Source organism: Ochotona princeps, chromosome 8 (assembly GCF_030435755.1).
Source record: "Ochotona princeps isolate mOchPri1 chromosome 8, mOchPri1.hap1, whole genome shotgun sequence".
NCBI lineage: Eukaryota > Metazoa > Chordata > Mammalia > Lagomorpha > Ochotonidae > Ochotona > Ochotona princeps.
The window spans coordinates 58,043,912-58,068,083 of record NC_080839.1 but is presented as its reverse complement, the minus strand read 5'-3'; the positions used below and the strand labels follow the sequence as shown (position 1 = coordinate 58,068,083).

The 24,172-nt window shown below is 37.2% G+C and overlaps 1 long non-coding RNA gene across 1 annotated transcript in view; it reads left to right on the top strand.

The window, feature by feature from the left end:
• LOC131480941 (uncharacterized) overlaps positions 1-10,073 on the top strand; it is a 295,934-nt gene extending 285,861 nt beyond the window's left edge. Inside the window, exon 3 of the long non-coding RNA XR_009245905.1 lies at positions 9,948-10,073. This is a non-coding gene — a long non-coding RNA (uncharacterized LOC131480941). The remainder of the gene's footprint in view (positions 1-9,947) is intronic.
• The last annotated feature ends 14,099 nt before the right edge of the window (positions 10,074-24,172 follow it).

Genomic DNA, 24,172 nt, shown 5'->3' with positions numbered 1-24,172 from the left:
TAATGTTTCTGATTACTGGTGAGATCTGGAAAGATCTAGCCAAACAAAATTTTAAGTATAGAGAATTTTCTGGACATGTTGGTGGAGAACCATCATAAAACGGTGGATAATTTAATCATCTGATGAACATTCACTGAGTTCGTAGATGCAGAAATTTAAAGGCAGGGATTCATCCAAAGTAGTTCTAGAATTATAAGCTTCATCTCATGCTAGAATTGATAACCACCTATATCTACAATGCCATGATACACTTAAATAGAAGAATGTTGGACTTATGACTATTGCTGAAGGAATATACTATTGTAATAATATAGGGGAAATATGCTTGGGGTGAAACATCGGGGCGATGAATAATGGGGAAGGAAGAAAGGAGGTTAGAAAGTGGAATCCTGATACTACAAAATCATATCATGGAAAATAAATAAAATGAATTAAAAAATCATCTTCCTGATGTTTTTACTTAATTTCAGGTTCTTCTTTTTTTTTAAGATATGTTTTAGTTTTTTTTATTGGAAAGTCAGATATACAGAGAGGAAGACAGAGAGGAAGAGCCTCTGTCCTTTGATTCACTTCCCAAGTAGCTGAAACAGCTGGAGCTGAACCAATCCAAAGCCTCTTCTGGGTTTCCCACATGGGTGCAGGTCCCAAGGCCTTGGGCTGTCCACATCTGCCCTCCCAGGCCACAGACAGGGAGCTGGATGGGAGGCAGGGATGGTGGGATTAGAACCAGAACCCATATGGGATCCAGGCACATTCAAGGCAAGAACTTTCGCTGCTAGGCTACTGTGTCAGGCCTAATTTCAGGTTTTTCTGAAGAGAGTATCCTGTTTGGCACTGGATTTAGGGATAGTTGGAGCAAGGATAACACTGAGATTTCATAGTGTTTCTGGTAACCAACTGATTTCATGGACCTCCAAATGTTAAATGAGGACATATATTTATCACTTACATTTTTTTTTAAATTTAAAAAATGGAATTAACATTCTGGGTAGAGAAACTTAAGACATTTCTTAGGAAGTGAGTTGTAGGATCTTGTTCAAAGTACAACGTGTACTACTGCTGACACTGTTGCTTCATGTGACAGCATCTAATATTTCTAGTAGCCCTCAAATGCAGATATGTGTCACTGTGATCCTTCAGAAATTGAAGGAAAAGTTTTCAATTTTAGATATAACTCAGAATTTAAAGCATCTTCTAACTAGGCTCAGGAAATGGGAAAACTGTGCCTATGGATCTGTGTGTTGAGCTTGGACATGAAGAGCTGAACTCATGATAAACTTACATTTATTGTGGAGAAACCACATGAAGAGCCTCTTCGAAAGAAAGAAGTTTTCCAATTACTCATGGGTATCTGGTGATCCCCATTATCTACATGACAGTGGAGCATGGGAGTGGCCTCTAGTCAACATATCTGTTACAAGACACCATGTCATGCTCTATATCTATTATTTTTATTAATGAGAGAGAATCAGCATTGGAAAGTGATTATGCTATTCCAGTGACAAAAGACACTTTCCACATTTGCTCACTAGCTCTTGGATTGCCTTCAGCATATTCTAGAGTCTTATTGACACAACTCCCCTTCACCTCTGATTCCATTCCACACCTGGATTTGACGATTAACAAGAATGAATATCTGGAGCAGTGCTTCTCCAGCATTAATAAGCATTAACAATGACTGGAAATGTCTCCTGGATCATGGTAGAGTTTGATTTTGAGATAAGCACATTGTAATATAGATTCTGTTGGTCCACAGACCACATTCTCAGTAGGAAATTTCTAGATATGTGTTCAAAGGAAAAAAAACAGAACTAATATTTTCACTGAAATGCGAAAGTGTATGGCCTTGTATGAGGCAGTTCATGAATACTGTTTCAAATGATTCCCTTAGGAATGTACAAACTGCATGTTATGTCCATTTTTTAAAAGATGAAAACACTAGGGATTAGAAATGTTAACTTAACCCATATCATCTAGTTAATAATGGCAGAGTTAGTTTTGGAGTCCCAGATGCCAAAGCTAATCATTCTTCTGCCAATTCCTGCTGCTTCCCGGAGTTTATGTCCCTCAGAATACAACAACCTTGTCATAGTTGAGTTTGTCAAAGTGCTTTTCAGAAAATAGTTACATTGACAGATTCAACCTTCTTTCCACCAAAGTATGATACAATAGCAAGATGGTTTTCAACCATCAGATGTAAAGGAACACAAGCTATAGAACAGGAATATTTATGAGGAGTGTTGTAGGAAGCATTGCCTGGAAAGAGCCTTAATTTTCAGGCAGTGAGATGATCAGGTCAGACCACTGCACAGTGATCCTTTAGCCTCTACCTGATATACACAACTCACCAGGGCAGCGAAGTGCTAGAACTTTTAGATTTGATCATGGCCTCCTATGTAGAGCTCACCTTTGAGCTGTATGAAAGATGAGAAAAGGCCTGCATAATCCTTGACAGAGCTACTCTCCCTTGGAAAGTGCTGTAGGTTCCAGTTAAGATGCACGGGTTTGAGAGTTTGAAGATCAGAACAACTTTTCAATTATTTTAACTCTGTAGGTGGGAAAAAAGTGAGAGAAACCTTCATGCAATGGTTGGCAACTAGTGAAATGTTGTATCTAATATCTGTATTACTTAGAGCCTGCTGTTGCCCACAGTGGAATGAATAAGGTTGGGGAAGGAGGGAACATGCAATTGAGAAAATAAGAGATGAGACAGCAAAAATGGCCAAAGGAATACTCCCTTTCTTTAAGGAAAAGTGGCTGACCTAGAAGGTTTCCTGCCTCAATATTTTATTGAGTTGCTAGGAATTAAATCGCAGGAATTGATGTGGCACAAACTTTGATAGCCATGCCCCACATTAATGTTAACCAGCTAATGCCTGATGATCAGAAAGCAATAGCATGGCCCAAGGACAGAAGTCACTACATGGCTGTCTTGAGGTTATCTTAAAGCACACAATTCTGAAATGTTGGATTGTTGCCCAATTGCAGACTCACCTGCAGGCTTCAGACTTAGTCTTAGACTTCTGCTCACTTGTAGACCATTGCTCACAGAATTTTACCTTGGTCTCTGGCAGCAGCAGTCTGTGAACTCAAGATTCTTGGCACATTCTGCCTTGCTTTTCCTTATCACATCATAATGTTATTATTACTGTTATTGTTATTATTATTTTTACAAACTACCTGAAGTAGAGCACAGGACTGTTGTCGTAGTCCTATGGGATGAGCCCATAAAATGGTAGAAAAATTTTAGTAATTTGGGCCTTCAACAAATTGGCCATGCTTTCAGCAGACAGAGTGACGATTGGGAGAAACAGAGCTGTAGCTGTGTATTCCTCAGTTTCAAATCTTGTCTGTGCAACTTATTAGCTGTATGTTCTTTTACAAGTTACCTAATTGCCTGGTGATTTCTGTAACTCACCATCATGAGGTAGTCTAACTGTTACAGGAGTCCATTTGGACAAAGCATTTGGAATAATTCATCCAGAGACATGCTTTCAACTTTGGCATGATTTTTCTAGGGGGCATTTGCAGGATTTCTGAGATCTGGTCATCAGAGGCCATCAGCAGCTCCTTACTCTCCTCCACCACAGTCAATATTGTGTCCTGACAGTGCTAAATCTGGAGCAGGCAGGATTACCTCTACGTGAGAACTGTTGCCTAAATATTGTGTGTTTGTGTGTGTGTGTGTGTGCAGAAAAATAAATTTCCTTCACTGAACTGTGGTTTCAAATATTCTGTTTCAGTTTATTCTATTCCTTATCAGTTGGTCTTTAATTCTGTGTTGAATAATTAATTTCTGCAAAGTGAATAAAAGAATGATGACTAAAGGAAATTAATATTGATGGAGATGGGAAGGAAAGACAGTTCCTAATTCTCCATGGAAAATTGGAAGAGAGAACATTATTTAAGACAATAAAGGACAGGAAGTTGTTAATGATTCTAGAGAAAAGTGTACGGAGTATAAAATGAATAGGGAGGCACCCAAAATGACGTTCCGACATCATGATTGAATTTGGGTTTGATGTATGGGAACACTTTCAGTGTCTGTTATAGGACTTGGCTAGGCAGCAATTAGGTATTAGGATATCAAAACATTGACAGATAATAGTGCTAAAATTTGCTCATTGATTTTGTGTGTGCGAAGTGGCTGCATAATATTGATGATTAGCTCTTTGCCACCAGTAGAATCAAAATCACTTACATGAACTGTAGGAAATCTACTTCCTAGGAATAGATGTCATGTTTGTGATTTGTTTTTCATCACTTACCTTAATGTACTTTTTTTTGTTCTTTCTTTATTTCTCTCTCTTTTTTTTAAAGATTTATTTTATTTTCATTACAAAGTCAGATATAGTGAGAGGAGGAGAGAGAGAGAGGAAGTGGAGCTGCCGGGATTAGAACCAGCGGCCACATGGGATCAAGGCAAGGACCTTAGCCACTAGGCCACGCTGCCGAGCCCACCTTAATGTACTTTTGAAACTTTTCAGAGACAATAACAGCCTGTTATGTTTTGGAGAAATAATACCTCTGTATAACAAATGAAAACAAATGGAAGCTACCTCAAATTATGTTGACAAAATAGTGTGGGGAAAAAGATCCTACATTTTGGGTTTTGAACCCATAGAATTTTTATTTTTTTTATTTCAGCCTGTGAAATACAGTTAGAAACAGTGCCCTAAATTTTTTGTTTTATGGATAGCAGCAACTTTAGATTATCTTGAGTATGTCATTATCTTGCTGAGACTCAATGTCCTGAAGTATAAAAGGAAAAGACTGAAATATGTTATCCCTATGATCCTATTAGTTCAAACATGTTATAATCCTGAAGATGACATTCAGTTTTTCTAGAACTGCATTCATGTCAAGGGGAATGTTATGAAGTTTTCGTCATTGTAGCAAAACTTGTCAAGTAACAGATTGAGCAGCACATCTGCAGTGATGAAATAGCTATCCCCGCTTTATACCAGTTGCGTTGAAGAAATGACAGTCATAAGTCTCCTGACATGTACATTTAGAAAGTCCGTAAAATTTTACTCTCACTGGGTCTGAGGTTTTCATTTGAGTTAAGTTTCTTGTACATATTTAGATTGGGATATTTCTAATGAATATAAAATGTAGGACATGTTTGATTTGGCTACATCTTCTAAGCTGTGCACTAAATTTATTCAAGTTTTTAATTTGTTAAAATGTAGCTCATGTATTAGCCCCCTTATTTTTTTAATCCATGTGTTTTATTTTCTCAGAGAACAATATTTATTTTTTCAGCATGAACATGAATTCCATGTAGGGGTATGAATGAGATTGCAGATTTACTCCATATGATGGAAACCTGATACATGAAAATATGCATCTTAAATATATTAATGTGAAATTATTCAGTATGTCCAAATAATTCCTTAGAAACTGTACTTATTTTCTTCAAAGTAGAATATTTAACTCATATTCATTCACTTATAATTAAAACAACAGCAACTTAGGCACAATTTTGGAGATTTTATTTCCTGTTTCATTAAGTTGATTTATGTGGTTAAGCACAGGTAAATATAAGCACAAGTAAAAATATCGACTTTATAATAGTAATTACATTGGGTTGAAATAGTGAAAAACATAAACTAAATCAGAGCTGGAGAGGTTAACATGGGGAAAGGATGAGCTAATGTTTTTATCTACAACTTGGGCGTTGAAAAGTCTATGAAAAATTATATACAAAATCAAAATAATGTTTTAGTTCAGGAATTTTTAGTATTAAAATTGCTTTCATCCCCTCATTCACCCACCCAGTACCAGCCTTTCCACCCCCTGGCACAGGCACAATTAGGAGCACTAGGTTGATTAATATTTTGTTTCCAATATGAGGCAGACTGAAATTTGGAAATTTAAGTTCTTCTAAGGCTTTGCTAAGCTGAAGAGTCCTGCTCAGTTGATAATACTGAGGTCCCAGAATGACAACCTTTATGACAGTGTAGATTCTCATAAAAATGATTTAAATTTCAAATACCCTTTGTTTTGAGAGCCAGGACATCCCAGAAGAGATCAAACAATATAAAGAAAATAGAACTGATTTATTTGACACTTAATTCTGAGCTAAGCATTGTTCACTTTGTGCATGAGGCTGATAATGTTACCTGTATTTCACTGAAGAGACTCTGTAGCAGCAAATACTGCAGCTGGGCCTCATATTCAACTGTCAGATTTAATACATCATCCCCCATACTATGTTAATATCTGAGAGAAAGATACATATTCCTTATCAGCTGGTACAATCTCAGGAAAGTAGACAAAGGAATATAATACTTGTTGCACATGGAAATTGATCTTAGAGGATTATGAAATGTTGGCAGTCAGGTTGAGGAATCAGAGCATTAACTTGATGGAGCAACAGGAAATTCTTCATGGCAAAGACAGTGTTTGAGTGTCTCCACTCCACATTAGTTATCCATCCTATCTATATATTTTAGACTTTATCATAGGCATTTTTTAAACTGTATTCTTTATTACCCTCCTGTATTGATTTCTCTGCTCACATAGCTTGGAATCCATGTTTTATCTTAGTAACTCTTTTCAAAGTATTCTAAACTCCTTTCCTTTTCTTTTTCTGTCATGATCATTTTGAAGTATATCTAAATTATTCAAATCATTTCTGTAGATGTTTTATGTCTGCAGCCAAGTACAAGGCTGTAGAAAAAAGGCACAATCATGCTAGTCAGTCTCAAATACGTCACTGATGCCTCATGAGATGTCTGCTGAGTTCAGTTTATGTTTTGAGATGGCCCCTTTATACCTCAGTCTCCTCCAAGCTCTAATACCCATTTCCTTACTTAACCAAGGGAAGAATCTATCAGGACAAATTGCTATATGTAGCTCTGTAAAACCCATCACTTCTTGTTTGGTGTTTGGGCTAACACTTTTGTGATATATGATTTCTCTAATTATATATTAACCATCAATGTCTCTCATTGGTTTAAAGCCTTTCATTTGATTTCAATATCTTCCTTTTCTTTCATTCATAGATATTAAATCGTATTATAAAGCACAAGAAAACACTCTCCAATCTAGCAAACACCCCTTTTGAAAATGTATTTTCTTTTTCTTATCTGTCAGCCTCTCTTTGATTCATTCCTATTAGGTCTTTGTTTTTACCATTATGCCAAAATAACTATCTCTTATAAAGATACCGCCATTTTTCCAGGATTAATGATCTGACTTTTTTTTATCATTCAGCATTGATAATCATTCATTTTAGTTAGAAATACTATCTCGGTGATCGCTAGGGTCCTGTTCCTCTCATTTTCTCTCATTTTTCTCCATGCTGTTAACCACCACGACAGAATCTTTCTGTAGTCATTCTTGTCTTGTTCATCTGTATCCCTAGCACTTGTATCAGATCCAGGCATCTAGAACAGTGGGCCCCAGAACAGAGACAACCATGTCAGGTGGAGAATCTGTATCTTAAGTAATGGGCTGGCTTTCATTTAATAATTGATTCTGAAACATTGTTAAAATTTAGTCAGAGGAAAATTATTATCAAAGATGCAAATATAGAAATAACAAGCCAGAACTTGAGAGTCAGCACATCCTTTGCAGTCACACTGTGACTCACCACATTAGTAAAATTCAGTGTACAGTGTGCAGTCAGGGCTTAGGGAAAATTTGCTTACACGTGGATGATATTAAATCAGTAAATAGAGTCTAGCAGTCAATGTAATGATTCAATTGTGATTTGTAGTCCATATTTAGAAAGGGCAATTACTGTTAATACAAATCATTGATTTATTTGCTTTTAGAACCAAATCCATCCTTCTTTGCTTTGTGATGCTGTAACTGAATGCTCTGCACACTTTTTTGTCAGCCACAGTGCTAGGCTTTGTCCATAGAGGGCAGTAGAGGAACACGCTGCAAAATAAATGCTTGCCTTTTCCAGTTTAGAGGGTTTTTGTCTAGCTTTTAGTACATAATGGGCAACTACTGACTCTCTAGGTAGTTTTACCAGAATAAAAGTGAGAGCATTCCAGTATATTCCTTAGGTACCCAAGAGGCAATTCCTTGTATGTCCATAATCTACCTTTTGTTTTTTCTTATCAGACTCAGCATACAGTAACTACAGACTTGGCCATCTGGTGGGCCAGATCCACCATTTCTAATGATGACTTAATCTTAGCCTTTGGAACCCTGGCTTCTGAGTTTGACTCATTTTTTCTAACCCTGCATTCCAATCGCCAGTAATTGATCATTATGCAGCACATTCTTTGTTGTTGTTGTTGTTGTTGTGATGATGATGATGTTGCAGTTCCATAGGCTCTGGGTTTTCTTATCTGTCTCCCCAGGTACCCCCCCCTTCCCATTGATTTTCCCTTTAGTATTACAATGGCTACTCCTGCATGAACAGTCATAAGTCTATCATTCCACTACTGAAGTGTTTCCCAACGTTTAGGCATGGATAGTATCAGAGTCCAACAGTCCACTGTCAGGATATACAACAGTGTCAATGGGAATCCATCATTGCTTTGGATGCAGAGAGGCATACTACACTCTATCTCCACATCTGGACATGTTGGTATCAGTTACACTTCTATTATACATCCCCTTAAATATGGAGCCAGAAAACACAGTCCACAACAGGGAGAAAGAAGATTTACATGAACATTAAGTTAAACAACAAGCTACAGAATGACCAATGTGTCAAAAAAGTGATGAAAAAGAAACTAAAAAACCTTCTTATAGAAATCGATGCTACTGTGTGGCCCACGTGGCACTGAATAAATGACTGGGAAACAAGAACATTAATGTCCATGAGATGTAACAAAAACAGTGTTGAAAGGGACATTTACAGCATCAGGTGCTTACAATCAAATGTCTATTATGGATGACCTATTAATGAATTGCAAAGGCTTACTGAAAAAGACAAAAATGAATGGGAAGTGTAAAAAAGTAAAATCACAGCAAAAAATTGGATTTGACACCAAAAAACTGCAAATTGAAACAAGGAAGAGCCATTTCATTCGTTGAACAAAACAACCCCTCAGCCATATTAACAATGAGTACCACGAGAGGACAAGCAGTTAAAATTAGAGATGAAAGTGAAATGGTTCCAACTTTTAATATAGCAGATTCTAGATCCAAACTGTCAAAGTACCCAATTTTCCAAAGTGTATGTTGAAATAAAAATAAACCAAAACATCATGGATCTCTCCAGTCAAATGAATTTTAGATATGTATGAAAATGATTCTTATTTTCTCCTTTGCATTTTCCATACCACTGAAACAAGTATGTGTATGAAAACAAATACAATGAGCTTGAAATTCAAATGTCATCTACTGAAATTGTATTATCCAAGATAAATTAGTTATTAAATGGTAAATTATATATACAGTCAAACCTCTGTGTCTATGCTAGTGGAGCGTTATGAAAATACTGGACCAGTGTTTGTAAGTTCTTAGAGCAATTATTATGTTTTCTTGGGCTGTAGCTAGAGATAATTCTATTGTGTAGACAAGAGTTAACAGTTACCGCTGCAACTTGACCTCTTGCTTTGTGAATTAAATTTACATGTTGTCTTTAGCTGCTTTGCTCTACCTTGTCTAATATAGTAGTTGTAATAGACAGAATATCCCCCCAGAAAGCCTCAAATACTTGATATATATATGTTTTTATATATATATGATATATGATATATATATGTTTATATATATAAACACACACACATATATATATATATATATATATAAACATATATATATATATGTTTTTCAACTCTCAGGACACAGGATCATCCTGGCTTCTCTCACTGAGTCTTGAGTAGAGCCAACTAAGCAAATAACTGTAGCTGCAGGTCAGATCTGGCCTAGAGGTTTCAATTTGATGCCTGCTAGTTACCCAATAACAAATGGAAGCACAACAGCATTTTTTCCTTTCTGAAACTACCCACATGTTTTGTTCTGTTTTTCAGTGCATGCATATGTATTGTTTAGATAATACTCATGTGACAACTGGGCACTGGATATGATAGATGACTGAAGAGACCGTTGGAGGGTACCTACACTTTGACCATAAACCACTTTGACGATGTGGAGAACATTTTGGTCCTGGGGCAAAAGATAAACTTCATGCTTGATAAAAAAATACAACGAAAAGGTAAGGTTTCTTCCTGATGTGCTGCCATCTTTGGTCATCTTGTGCTTTTCATTCCCCCTGGTGCCTCAAATCTGTCCTTAATCCATCATATGCCTTTGGAGTGTGTGCACTGGGTCCACTGTCATGATGAAAAACTGTTTCACGAATTTAGTGGAGGAACTCAAGAATGAGTCTGAGCTGTTTACATAACTTCTGGAGAAAATGTCACTTAAATGCGAATGAAGAAGCCTAAGAGGCAGGTCCGGTATTGGGTTTTTAAATGAAAATATTGATAGTAGTACATATGTGTTTTTTAGATGTGTTTTTAACTTGTACAGAGCTGAATAAGTAAATGTCACTAGTGCACTTCAGATGACCTGACCTCATGCTGCTGTCTGTTCTGTCACTCATTTCTGCCCCTGCACTCTTGTTCTACTACTGCTGGCATGATTCATGGGTTCTCTGGTGAACTGCTACTGCAGGTCTTCATGGCTTTAGTTTATTTTGCACTTTTCCAGACAGATTAATCTTCCTGAAGCACAAATCTTATCATGTCAATATTTTTCCCAGGAGCCCTAAGTGATTTTCCTTTGCGCATAGAATAAAGTCTAATCATAACCAGTTGATTCAGACAGGCTCCATTTACCTCCAAGCTTTTCTATTTCTTTTGATTATACCTGACTAGTTCCTTTAATGGAGAGCTACTAGATAAAATATAGACACTGGTTACTTTGAATTTCAGATAATTAATGAGTTACGTTTTAATATGTCTCAAATATTGCTCTGGAGATACTCATTTTAAAAGATATTCATTGCTTATCAAAAATTAAAATTTAAGTGAAAATCCTGTAATGTGTATTTGCTAAATTTAGCAGTACTGTTTTCATGTCAAACATTTTTGCCAGATTCAAATGCAAATTACAAACTTTGGATGAATGGTTCAACCTTCTACTCAATGCATATAATAGCAGCAACTTCATGGGATTCTTATTACAGAACCATTGCATTATATCATATTTGTATTATATGTCTCACACTCTTGTAGATAGTCTTTGGTCAGGCTACATGCTTTGTTTGATTTTTTTCTCTCCGTGAATTCTTCTTGCAGAGTGGGAAGTCTCATTGTTGGCTAATATGCTAGTTAGCTGAGTAAACTGTAAGCTCATTGAATTTGGGAATACAGGCTTTAAGTGATCAGTTATGGATATCTTTAGTCTTTTTGCCAATTGCTTTTGTGACTCCAATTACTTTTGTGACTCCTACTTTTGATAGTGAGTTCATGCTGCCTCCATTGAGTGCAGGAAGTCTTTGGCACTGGTTTATTGGACATCTAATTTGGCTGTCCCAAGCTGAAATCAACCAGAGTGTTTCCAGTTTCTGGTGGATGCCTTAAATGAAATGCTGTATTTGGCTTGCATGAAGCACCTCCTGCTTGAAGTGGCAGAGAATAAAGTTCTGCACAGGATGATGGTGGTGGGGCAGCCATGAATACGACTGTTGACAAATTGCAAAGTGATCTTGTAACTTGGCTTTCTACTTTTGATTGAGTCCTATGTGGGAATAAAGTGGTCTCTATTTTTTTTGTTATAATCAAAAACCTTTTTTGATAGGTTATTTTTTTGTTATAATCAAAAACCATATTTAAGGTACTTGGGACAGTGTGGGAAATGGACTGTCCCTGCTAAGAGAGTTAGAGAGTTGCCTGGCCTGGTAAGGACCACTTGTAGAAAATTTGAATTTTAAAGCAGGCTTTATTTGTTGTGCAACATCAAAGGAAAGGAAGCCAATGGAGAGTGGCACAGAATGGCAAGAGGGTGAGAGAAAAGACTATTGATTGGCCAAGTGGCCATTAAAATCCTTGGTGCAATTATCTAATGCCATTTTTGCTAAACCATGTTTTATGAGCTTTATCTTTCCACTTAATTTTGTCAAGAAATATTTGGAATACTTATAATAATAATTTCAGTTTAAATGTATGATTTTTTGATATAATGAAAGTGTGGGAAAAATAACTTTTGTGATAATAATGGTGTTTGATTTCTCCGTAAATAGTAAAGGGGCCTAGACCTGGGTGTCAGATGCTTTAGACTATTTTTCCATTTTTGTTGTGAAACACATATAAAGGAAAGAGCTTTGTACAGACATAGGAATACATAGGATAATATGGTAAATTTCTCATCTCTTCATTTTTCTTCTCTGATATTACTGATAGATAAACCTTGGAAAATGTAAGAAGGTTTTAAAGTCCATGTTATCAAACTGTAGAAGTCTATAAAGTTAAACATGATATCATTTAGGCTTACAGTTTAGATTGTGAACACTTTTGTTTGTTTCTATTTTCACAGTCTCCTTCAGCAAGAGGAGATTTAAAAAGTACTAATAAACTGTGAATAAATAAATATAGGCTCGAGGGTCACATATACTAAAGTGTATATATGCGACCAATTCTAATGTGTTCATTGACACAGAGTTTGTAAATGTTCATTTCTACATTGGGATAAAGGATAGGAAATATCAACAAAAATAATTTTGGTTAGAGTCACCTCCAAGGTTTTAAATGGTTCCCAATAGTCAGACAGGTAACAGAGGAAGTAGAATATTCCTTCCCTAGAGAGGTGAAGAGAATAGATTCTGTTCTTTTTGGAGCAATTTAAATCTAATCTTGATGAACTTGAAGATTTCTCAGCATCTTTTCTATCCCTTTAATCTTAGGATTAAAATGAACCCAAAATCTTCTTTACTGCTGAAGCAGCAATTGATGTGTTCTGTATGAGTTTAGATAACATTGATTCAGTGGAAAATGCCCAGTAAATGCACTGCAGCATATGGTAGCTTGGTTTGTTTCTCTATTGCTACTTTAGGTATATTTATGGTAAGTATTACTGATGTATAATTCTGAAGGGCTTAAAACAATTCATGGGACGTTTTACTTACAATGACTCACTCTCAGGGCATATAGCAGGTTCCTTTGGGCACTCTGATATGAGCAATAAAGGGAAAGTGTGACCTGTTCTTGTGACTAATTTTATGTGGGTTGCCTTTATTCGTGAAACAACAGGAACGAATTACTGTGTTTATTTCAGTGGCTTTTCATAAATATATAAGCATTACCTTCCAGTTTCTGGCTGTGACACTTTACTATAGAAGCATTCAGAGAAATGTAAATGACATCTGTAGAAATTATCTTCCTGGGATGGATGGAAGTCTTCATGATTGAATGACTCTTGCTCTTAGAGCTACCTTTAGGACAGAACTTGCACTTTATGTACTCCTTGTATGACACAAACATGTAGGGAATACATTTTTTAAAAGAAATTTAATGGCAATGAGATATCATCTGTATCCATCAGAATGACCATCATCAAAAATATGAAAGGTAAGAAATACTGCTTAGGATATGGCAAAAAAAGAAATTCCCGGCACAGTATTTTGAGGAGTGTATTTTAGTACAGTCATTATGGCAAATTTTATAGAGATTATTTGAAAAACAATGTAACTATGAAAGGGTTCAGCAATCCCAGTGCTGGATATATATCCAAAGGAAATGTTACCAGCATGTTGAAGGGACCTCGTCACTATTACCTTTATCACAAAATTGTTCACAATAGCCAAGATAGGAAATCAACCCAATTGTCTATTAGCAGAAAAATATGTAAGGAAAATGTGTTATATATATGCAATGGGACACTATTACATAATGATTAAGGGATTCAACCAGCAAGAAGAAATGGTGATGATAAATGTATTTGCACCAAATGTCATAGTACCTGGCTACATTAAACAAATATTAATGGGCTTAAAGGGAGATATAGACTCCAATATACTAATAGTTGAGAATCTTAGTACCCCTCTAACTTCAATGGACAGAGTGACAGGAAGAGACACAAACTCAGTGGGGAAACAACAGAGCTCACCTAGATGTCCAGGGAACATAGCAAATTGACTTAATTGATTTCTACACAACCTTTCATTTTTTAAAAAAGCTTTTACTTCTTTTTATTATTATCATTTTATGCTACAGTTCCATAGGCCCGGGGATTTCCTTTATCCGCTTCCCACTACCCTCCCCCCTCACTGAGTTCCCCTATATAATTACTATAGTATAGTTCTTTATACACAATCATATGTCCATGATTGTGGGCATGGATAATGGCAGAGAGTGCAGCATCCTATTGTCAAGATATAGTAAACAGTTTCATTGGGAGTCCATCTTTGTCTGGAAGTACAGATGCATACTGCATTGTATCTTCACATCTGGAAATGATAGTCTCCATTACACAGTTATTATATATCCTCCTCAATGAAAAGCCACAAAACAAAATCAACAACAGGAAGAAAAATAGAAATTTACAATGCCATGAAGTTAAATAACATGCTGCTAGATATGATAGTCTTCATTACACCGTTACTATACATCCCCTTAAATGAAAAGCCACAAAACAAACTCAACAACAGGAAGAAAAAAAATAGAAATTAACAACACCATGAAGTTAAACACCATGAATGTTTTGCTAAATACATGAAAAAGAAAATGAAGAACCTTATTGAAGAAAGTGATGCTACTGTATGAGCTATAAGTCATTGAATTTAACGAGAAGAAAGTGTTTTTGAGGAGATGAAACTAACAAAAAAAATCAAAATCCATGAGATATAGTTTCCACTGATCTTTTTATGGTGAGATATGTCTCCTGTAGGCAGCAAATAGATGGGTTTTGTTTTTTTAGTTCAGTCTACTAATCTGTGATGAATCAAAGATCAAAGAGCTAGTTCTTTGAGAAAAGAATCAGACAAGATACATGTCACCCTCTTGCTCAATTGTAAGATTGAAAGAGAGAGAGAGAGAGAGAGAGAGAGAGAGAGATTGAGAAAAGAAGGCATGAATCAAAAAAGGAAATATAACAGATCCCTTGGGCGTGCATAGAACAAACTATTGCAAGCAACTATCTGCCAACAAATAAGAAGCCCTAGCAGAAATCGATAGATGTCTGGACACATAAAATTTACCAAAACAGAGTCTTGAGGTAATTAAAAAAATCCAAATACACATGTAAGCAGGAGAGATATTGAGTTAGTAATTAAATCTCTCAACAAACAAAGAAAATTCTAGGACTAGATGACTTCACCACTGAATGCTACCAAATGTTTAAAGAAGATTTTACCCTAATCCTCCACAAACTAGTCAAGGCAGTTATTTCAGATTCTTTTAATTAAGTCAAAAACACCTTAATAACGAAGCCAGATAGAAATACAACAGAAGAAAATAACTGTAGACTGATATCCCTGATGAACATAGATGCAAAATTCCTCAAACCAAATGCAGTCAACAGAATCTGCAATACGTCAGACTGCTCATTCACCTGGGCCATGTGGGATTTACCCATGCCTAACTTTCAGGGATGCTTTAACATATGTAAATCAATAATTGTGATACACCACATCGATAAAATGAAGAATAAAAAGAATATTATAAGTGTTTGTTTAGATCCAGAGAAGGCATTTGGTAAGATACAACACTACACTACTTCTTGCTAAAATCTCTAAGCAAGATAGCCATAGGAGGAATATTTGCAACACTATCAATGCAGTATGTGAAAAATGAATGCCAGACTCATACTGAATGATGAAAGATTAGAAGATTTCCCATTAAGATCTGGGGTTAGACACTACTGTTATTCCTCTACTGGAAATCCTCACAACTATTACGTAAGTAAAGTAATTAAGGGAATTCAAATTGGAAAAGAGGGAGTCAGATTATCATTGTTTGCAGATAATATGACTATGCATATGAGAATGAAAACATTCAATAAAGAGGATACTAGAACTCATAAGAGAGTTTGGGGAAAATTGCAGGGCACAAAATTAATGAACAGAAATCAAGATCCTTAGTATACACAAACAGTTCCACGGCCGAGAAAGAACTTGGAAAAACAGTTCCTTTTAAGACAGTGGAGAAGAAATCCTTGTAATTAACCTAACAAAGATGTGAAAGACCTCTATGATGAAAAATTACACAATAAAAAAGAAATACAAGAAGACATTAAAAGATGGAAAAATTTAACACGTTCCTGGATGAGTATAATCAGATTCCATGCTATCCCAATCCAAATCCCAATAACATTCTTGACAGAATCAAAAAGAGGATACAGTGATTCATCTAGAAACACAAGTGACCACGAACAACCGAAGCTATCTTGAAGAATAAAACTAATCTGGAGCAATCACAATTCTACATCTCAAAATATGTAGCAGGGCATTGATAATTGAAACAATATGGTACTGGTACAGAAACAGAGAAGATATAAATGGAACAGAAAAGAAACCCCAGAAGTAAGTCCACACATATATTACCAACTAATCTTTGACAAGAGGCCAGAAAATAACGCAGAAAAATGTTGATTTCTTCAAATGCTTTTGGTACAATTGGATGACAGCCTGGAGAGGTAACCATCAAGACCCCCACCTGTCACCTTATACCAAAAATGGATCAAGGACATAAATCTGCACCAGAAATGATCAAACTGTGAGAGGAAAACATAGGAAGCACGGTGCAAGATAGAGGCATTGGTACAGACTTCATAAACATGTCACCAAAGAACAGGAAAATAAAAATAAACAAACGGACTACATCAAACTAAGAGGCTTCTCTACAGCAAATGAAATCATCAACAAAGCAAAGGATAACCAGAAGAATGGAAGAAAAATCTTTGAACACTACAAAAGAGAGAGGAGACTAATGTCCAGGATTTATGAAGAGCTTCAGAAACTCAATAACAGCAAAACAAACCACCCTGCTAAGAAACAGGTGAAGTGTCCTTTGGAAATGAAAAATGAGCAGGCATTTTCTGAAAGAACAAATCAAATGGATGATAGACATATGAAAAAATGATCAGGCTCTCTAGCAAATAGGGAAATCCAAATACAAACCACACTGAGGTTTGACTTAACTCCAGTGAAGATGGCCTACATTCTGGAATCTTCTAACAATACCTGCAGATGCTGATGTGGGGAAAAAGGTATGCTACTGTATTCTTGATGGGAACACAGACTAGACATTATTCAGAGTGCTCAGATAGTTGTGATTGATCTACTGAATGACCCAATAATCCCACTCCTGGAAATAGATCCCAATGAGGTGAAATCTACATAAGAGAAAGCAACCTACACCCCTGTATTTATAGCAGAACAATCCACAGTAACAAAGACATGGAAACAACCTAGATGTCCATAAAAAGAGGAATGGATAAAGAAACTGTGGTACATCTACTCCATGGAATACTACTCATTCATTAAAAAGAATGAAATTCGGGCATTTGCAACAATCAGTTCCATCCTGATATGATTGTGTTCAATGAAATAAGCCAGTTTCAAAAGGAGAAATATAATATGTGCTGTCTGATATAAGGCAAACTTCATGAAAATACAAAGCACATAGCTATATATACAGGAGCACTTAGATACATATATTCTCATAGGTGAATTGTATAATGGAGATCACGTACTGGAAACTAAGGATATGTAGTTGTAGGGTTCTCTGATCCCAAATAAAACAGGAATCACTGTGAAATCGTTAGATATTCCTTGATAATAGAATACTAGACATTCTGCTTTTGTCTAAGCTTACAATGCTGTGACACACTTAAATTGCAGAATGGTAGACTTGTAACTGCACTGTAATGATATGGGGAAAATGGTGGGTGAATAAATAGGCAGGGGGAAAGAGGAGGAAAAAGGTGAAATCCTTATGCCTAAAAAATTATATCCTAAGTCAGCCAGGTGGGATGCTGTCCATGCTGTGAAGATGCCTTGTAGCTCATCCCAAGGTTATGTGACCTCTCAACAAATTACCCATGACCACAGCAACATCTGCTATACCCTAAGGAGTGATCTGAAAACTTTTAGAACTTTTGTTAGTATTGCTTGTTTCTCTCTACATATAGGTAACATCAAATCTATTCTAAAACATTTGAAAGCTCCTCCTTAATCAGAATTCGCATTTGTTATTTATAATTAGATATTTAGTTTTCAGTGAAATATTTTTTGATTTTCAATGCTATTGGTAATCAGATATAAATGTGTGATTTGAACCTGAATCAAGGTCTATCCATATTCTGTAAGAAAACTGTAGAACCCCTAACAGAAAGGCTGTGGAACAGCCATCTAAAATGCTGATGATTGTTTCCAGTGTTAAAATCTCAATATGCCTGGCGGCGTGGCCTAGCGTCTAAAGTCCTCGCCTTGAAAGCCCCGGGATCCCATATGGGCGCCGGTTCTAATCCCGGCAGCTCCACTTCCTATCCAGCTCCCTGCTTGTGGCCTGGGAAAGCAGTTGAGGATGGCCCAATGCATTGGGACACTGCACCCGCGTGGGAGACCCGGAAGAGGTTCCAGGTTCCTGGCTTCGGATCAGCGCGCATTGGCCCATTGCGGCTCACTTGGGGAGTGAATCATCGGACGGAAGATCTTCCTCTCTGTCTCTCCTCCTCTGTGTATATCTGGCTGTAACAAAAGGAATAAATCTTAAAAAAAAATCTCAATATGACAAGATGAATATAATTTAACTTTGATTTTCAAACCAGATTCTGATTATTTCAGTTTACTGAAGAAAGGATTCAAGTGATCTATTGGATATCATAGCAATTATGTTAATGTACATATATTATACTCTTTAAGTTTGCTAAAATTGTAGATATTAAATATTCTCACCACAAAAATGATAAGTTTGTGAGGTAATGTGAATATTTGTTGGCTGCATTTACTCTTTTCTATGTGTATGTACAGCTCCAAGCAATATTTGTACATAATAAATACATTTAGGTTTAATTGTCCGTTAAAAAAGAGAAAAACATACTATTAGAGGTACCCTATATGGGTGTTCCCTTGATTTGGCACTGGTACATCACAGTCTGAAACCATAACCATCATTCTCATACCTCACACAACTCAGGCTCCAGGGAATGCTGTTCTCCATGCTGCATCTACATTTACAAAGCAAAAGGCAGTCGACCCAAGGCAGTCGATGCAAATACCATAAAAGTTTGTGGATTGTGCTGCTGCCAATATCACAGATGGACAGTGCTCTGAGGATTTTGAGTAGCAGAGAGGATTTTGAATAGCAAAAGCAATTAAATAAAAGGAAAGGCAAATAATTTTTGTTTTTATTAATGTAGGTTTGGTTAGGAAATCAGAATCACTTTAGGTATTCTGGGCAATGATGCTTATTAAGGGAGTTGGGTTTTATGTGATATTTGGGAAGACCTGAGAGAATGAACATTGTGAAGTCTTTAGCTGGAGGGGCAGAGCAGTACACTAACTGTCACTCTGAAACGTGAAAGCAGAGGACTTTTAAAAGCTTACCGGGAAACTGCTACAGTATCAGTATCTCTGGGAAAATGCCTACCACAGAAATGTGCATCTGGGTTACCTGGGAAGTCGTGGTGTATATCTGCTCATGAGTCTAGTCCCTGCGAACTTTGAAGAACAGTCATCTCTGTCCTGTTCTGTTCTGTCTGCAAAGTATTGCAAGTTTCTCTAATTGGGAAAGCACACTTGAAACTGCATCAATTACGGGATCCTGAAAATGATGACTTCAGGCTACTTCCCTGTATTGTACTGTAACAAACAATGCACACAGCCAATAACTGACTACAGAGAATTCAAAACAAAGTGTTTCTTTTTCAGCTCAGTGTTGATGCTCAACACTTCCCTCAGTGTTTAATTTATGAGTAAAGTCAAATGTTGCAACCAATATACATGCTGCAATTAAATTTAATTCAGTTGAAGATGGATTCTTTTTCCCAGAGGGAGATGCAAAGATTCATGTATTACTTAATCCACTTTTAATAGTTCTTGAGCTAAACATTGAAATATCAAGTTGACCATTTTGAGAATATTTTGTATGTATGAGATGGGAGTGGAAGTAAGCTTATACAAGTGTACACATAAGAAGGAACAGAGAAAAATATATACTTACTGTTCATTTTTGTATAACTTATAGGGTCATAGTTGATATTTATCATTTCTTCCCTACTATAAAATAATTCCTCTGTAAATATATTAAGGACTAATTTTGCCTGGCATGGGGGGGGGTAGGCTGGGCTCTGAATTTATGTCTATGTTGACAAGTATCTCCTTTCGCAGTGGACACAGCCACATGAGCCACACGTGTGAACCTATCATAATCACCACAGTTTAAGACTTTTCAGCCTCTTCTTTCTCTTAATCTTCAACACTTTTTAAAAATGTAACAATTATTCTAATCTCTTGGGCCATTTGAAAAGCTGTTTACTTTGATGATCTGTACCTTTGAGCAGTTAATTATCTATAAATTTTTAAATCTTCAGTCTGTTTCAGATCACTACTTTGAAAAATGTTTAAAATGAATAAAAATGAAATTCTAAAGATATATAAAGTGCAAGCATTTAACCTGTTTGGATGCCCCTGTCTCATCCCACATCACAGTATCTAGATTTGATTCCTACAGTCTGGCTCCTGATTCTAACTTTCTGGATGGCAGCAATGACAGATAACAGGAGATTTGGATTCTGCTCTGATTTTTAGCTTTGACCCTGACCCAGGCTCCCTTGCTATTTTAGGCATCATTTGCCTCACTATCTCTCTCCATTTCTCTATCTTTCTGTCAAGTGGATAAAAATTATTTTTAAAAACATAAAAATATATAATATAGGGCTGGTGTTGTGGCACAGGTGATTAGGCTGCCATGTATGATGGCGTTATCTCACAAGAGTGCTTGTTCCATTCTTGGCTATTTCACTTCTGATCTGACTCCCTACTAATTCATTTGGCAAAACTGTGGAAGACGGACCAAGCACTTGGGCCCCAGCATCCACATGAGATACTGGAGGAAGTTGCTAGCTCCTGGATTTGGCATTGCCCAGACATGACTAATTTGTGCTCACTAGGTCAATTAGCATTTGGTGTAGTGGACAACATCAGGTGATGTTGTAACGATCTCTAGAATGACCAGATTACTAAGATTCTTACAGGCTCAATTAAAACTGCATTCTGGAATGGGGGCTGCGTTCTGGCTAGGCAACAGTTGTACTCTCCCGTGGCACTAGTGTGGCTGGGATTGGTTGCGCCAGGCCGGGCCAAACACCAACACCAACTGGTGTCCTGGGGAACCAGGGTAGACATGGAACTGACTAGGCAAGGTCTCAATCCCCTACTGAGCCATCTGTGGGCATGGATGAGCCATGGCCAGGCCGATACATCCAACAAGAACCAGAACAGGGTGAAAGCCAGCCAGGTGAACCACTGTCCCTGCTAGGACAGAAGGTGAACTGAGTAGGGCTGGCTCATGGACCCCCTGGTTTGTGCAAAATAAGCACAAGAAGCAGGATAGGAAACTGCCCAGAATAGGCCATGGAAAGTTTCCCACCGACATACATTTGGCATGGGTCAGGGGTGGACCAGGCTGAAACAGTACATGTCATTCACTGGCAAACCCAGGCGCCAGAACGGGGTGTGGGTTGGGCCGAGTTTGGTTGCGACAAGAACTAGTACACAAGACAGAAAGCCAAGGTGAGGTTACCTGTACTAGATTTGAATGCAGCACCCAACCAGCACACGTGAGAACCAGGAAGGGAGAGGGCAGAGCCAGCGGGGGGATTGAGGGGCTGGTCCCCTCGCCGGACAGCCACTCCCACTAGATAGCATGGGCAGAAATGGGGACAGACCAGACTAAGGAAGTAGTGGGTTCCCCCCTCTTGGGTCACTACTCCCGCGGGAGGACATCAGAACTAGGACGAAGGCTGGGGTGGCTAGATGGAGAGACACTCAGCAACATCTGTGAGGGCTAGATGGTTGAGTTGGTTAGAAGGAACTAAGCTTTAATACCCATTCCATTGATAGGTATAGGAGCCAAATGGGAGGCGGAACAGACTGGACTAGTTGGCTATGCACATTGGCAGGCCAGGGTGGGAGGCGCGGCTGGAGGGGGTTATTGTGCCCGCCCCCACTGGGCTACAGCTCCCATCAGTTGATAAAAGGGCCAAGTACGTGCTGGGCAGAACCAGGTTGGACTACAACACCCATTGGTTCCAGAGCAAGTCGGGACTGAGAGCAGAACCAACCCAGCAACTGCAACCACCAGCTGATCGTGGAGATGGACTGTGCCGGGCCCTGTGCTTACTAGAACATATGGGACTCTGATCTGGGAATACCTCAAAGTTTCTTTGACGATCTCCCCAATTGAACTGCTGGACTCAGAACTCTAACCAAGAAAAGACAGAAGACAGAACAGGTCAATCATTCATCTCAGCTATATGATGACAGCGAAATACTGGGCAAATGAAGACCCTATCATGGACTGTGTCAATCAGTGGATGACCTCACTGAGCGAAACTGGCAGTGATTCATAACTGGAGAACTATTAAAACCACTTGAGCAAAGAGCATGCCCCACATCCGGGACTTTGGGTGGGCGGGAAACCGGGTGGGGCTTCTCCCTCAATATCCCCCTTTACCTCAGATACATGATGGAAACAATATGGACATAACAGTATTACCCACTTCCCTATACCCCTTGAACCTTTTTTTTAACCGTAATTAACTATGTAAAGATTGTCAACAACAATACAATAAAATATATTTTAAAAAAACCCTGCGTTCTAGAAAGTTGATACCATCCTGTAATAAGGGAGAAGAGGTATATTGCTGCCCTTTCCATTTGTAGAAGGAAAATGTAGAGGCTGACGGGCAGAGTAAAGAAAAGAAGAGGAAATGGGAGAGAGGATAAAAGAGAACAGAAGAGATAGTTCACAGATAAGCAATTTCATGTCAGGTACTAGGAGCTCCTTCAGTCGGCTGAAATAGCAATTGCCATTGGAGTCATCACTTTATTGATTACCGAATATAATTCTCTGAAATTCACCTAGTTTTTGCATAGTCCAAATCTCAGGTTCATTTGCTAGGTACCCCCTGTGCACTAAATTTGACCAACTTAAATTTCCTCTTCTTTATAATTCCAGTCAACATTCATGCTTACAATTGATTGTCAGTGCTCTGTTTTATCCTTAACACTGAATCTGGAAACCAATATTGTTTCTAGTAAGCTTTCATTTCCTCAATAGATTTTCATGGAGTGTGTTTCTTTTTTTTTTTTTTACGATACTGTAATTTTATTTAATATCTAATTTCTTACCTGTAAGAGATTTTAAAGTTTATTTAGTGTAGTGCTAAAAGTAATTATTGATATATAATAATACGTGTTATATGAAGTTTGGGGGAATAAGAGTTGAACAGTATCTAAACCTAAACATGGGAGCAGGAGTTGTGGTGTACTGGGTTAAGCTGATGCTTCCTGTATCAAAAGACCAAGTCCTTGATAATGTAAATGGGAAGCAGCCGCATACACATAAAATTAAAAGCATTCTTTCTTGTATATGATTATTTCACTTAAGTTGGCATAAACACAGTTTTGACGACAGAATACTTAAGTGGTGTTAAAAAGTACCATTGTTCTGTTGGTGGAGATAGAAAATTGGAAAATCTGATGTCATTTGATGCTGCCTTTCACCCCTATTTCTTAGGCTTTGATTAAAATTTGTTAAATTTTGCATATTTAAAATTTGCATTTACCTTTGTAGTTAAAACGAAATTAGTTATTTTCTTCTCAGGAAGCTTGATAAAGTAAATTTGTGCTATCTGGTCAGTTTAGAGCACATTCTTTATGGTCTCAGAGTTTGGTCTTTCAAAGTTTGCCAAGATTCAGAGAGCAGTATTCAAGTGACCTGGGAACTTGTTACATTGTTCTAAAGCCTACTCTATTAGAATATTAATTTTTTGCAAATGAATCAACACTTTATGCTAATCTAAAGTGAAGATTAATGCATCATGGATAGTTCAATTATATATAATAGAACTGAGTGTCATAAGCATTAATAGGAAGTTGCTAGAGATATCATGATATAATGAACCCTTAAATAGTTTGAATCAGGTGCTCTTTAACAAGATTGAATTCATTAAAAATGTTCTTGTCTTTTAGCATCTCAACGACTATTTTAGCAGATTTAGCATTATTATACATGATAAGAATACCAGG